This window comes from Carlito syrichta, unplaced genomic scaffold, assembly GCF_000164805.1.
Source record: "Carlito syrichta isolate Samal-C Ts95f unplaced genomic scaffold, Tarsius_syrichta-2.0.1 Scaffold308099, whole genome shotgun sequence".
Lineage (NCBI taxonomy): Eukaryota > Metazoa > Chordata > Mammalia > Primates > Tarsiidae > Carlito > Carlito syrichta.
In genome coordinates, this window is record NW_007252195.1 from 388,402 (window position 1) to 389,596 (window position 1,195).

General features: G+C 44.2%; 1 protein-coding gene across 2 annotated transcripts in view; it reads left to right on the forward strand.

Annotated features, from left to right (window-relative positions):
* AFG1L (AFG1 like ATPase) overlaps positions 1-1,195 on the forward strand; it is a 212,836-nt gene that overhangs the window by 21,791 nt on the left and 189,850 nt on the right. The window lies entirely within an intron of this gene.

Sequence of the window (1,195 nt, forward strand, 5' to 3'; positions counted from 1 at the left end):
ACAAAAAAAAAAAAAAAAAAAAAAAAGGCAGAGGCCAGAGGGAATTTTTACAGGCCTGTGCTTGGGGAGTTTTCATGCAGTGCTAAGGGGTCTGCAAGATGGCTGATTGATGATAGTGACCTATTCTTTAAGATAAGGCTAATTTGGCTGCGCACCGTGGCTCATGCCTGTAATCCCAGTACTTTGGGAGGCAGAGGCAAGAGGACTGCCTGAGCCCAGGAATTTGAGATCAGCTTGGGCCACATGGCAGGTCCTCGTCGCTGAAATAGATGAAACAATTAAGTGGGTGTTGTGACATGCACCTGTAGTTTCAGCTACTTGGAAGGTTGAGGTGGAAGGATCACCTGAGCCCAGCAGGTCAAGGCTGCAGTAGCTGTCAACGTGCCACTTACTCCACAGAGTAAGATTCTAACTAAAAAAGAAAAAGCAAAAACAAAAACAGCAATGAGTAACTGTTTTTCTCCTTACAGCAGTTTGCTAAAGTTTAGTTTCCAACAATGATTTACAGCTGTTAGTTAGAGTTTACCACTCTTGTGATCAGTAAGTCCCTTATAACATCTGTAAATCCCATCCTGAGGTCCTTTTTCTCAGTGTAATTTACCCAATTGTTGCTGGCCCTTTTGGGCCTCTATGTCTCCCAGGGTGTTCATTGGGGGATAGTCATATAGATATCCTCTGCCTAGTGTTAGCAAAATTTCAGACTTATAGAAGGAAACTAGGTGTTCAGCATGAACCACATTGTTTGTACACCATACAAACAGTTTAGGCTCAATGATTCTAATTTCTGTAAATGATGGGAGCCTTGAAATTCAAGTTTCCAGACCCTAGCCAGGGCCAACCTTGCAAGCAGTCTTTTCTATGGACAGCAGCAGCCTCTGGCCTGCGGTGTTAACCCTCACCCACACATTATTCATACTACATGTGATCCTTAAGGCGTCAGCGCTGGAAGATGGAGGTGGTGTGGGTGTCAGAATGAGGGGCATATGAAGAGGGTGGGACTTTGTGTCCCCCTCTTCCCACTTTTCTCTTTAATAAGTTGAGGTCTTCATGGGAAATTTTGTATGTAGAAAACGGTGCTTTATTAAAATAAACCTCTTTATTTTAATTCATTTGAAAATCATCCCTTTAGCCGGGTTCGGGGCTCAGCCTGTAATCCCAGCACTTTGGGAGGCCGAGGTGAGTGGATTGCCTGAGC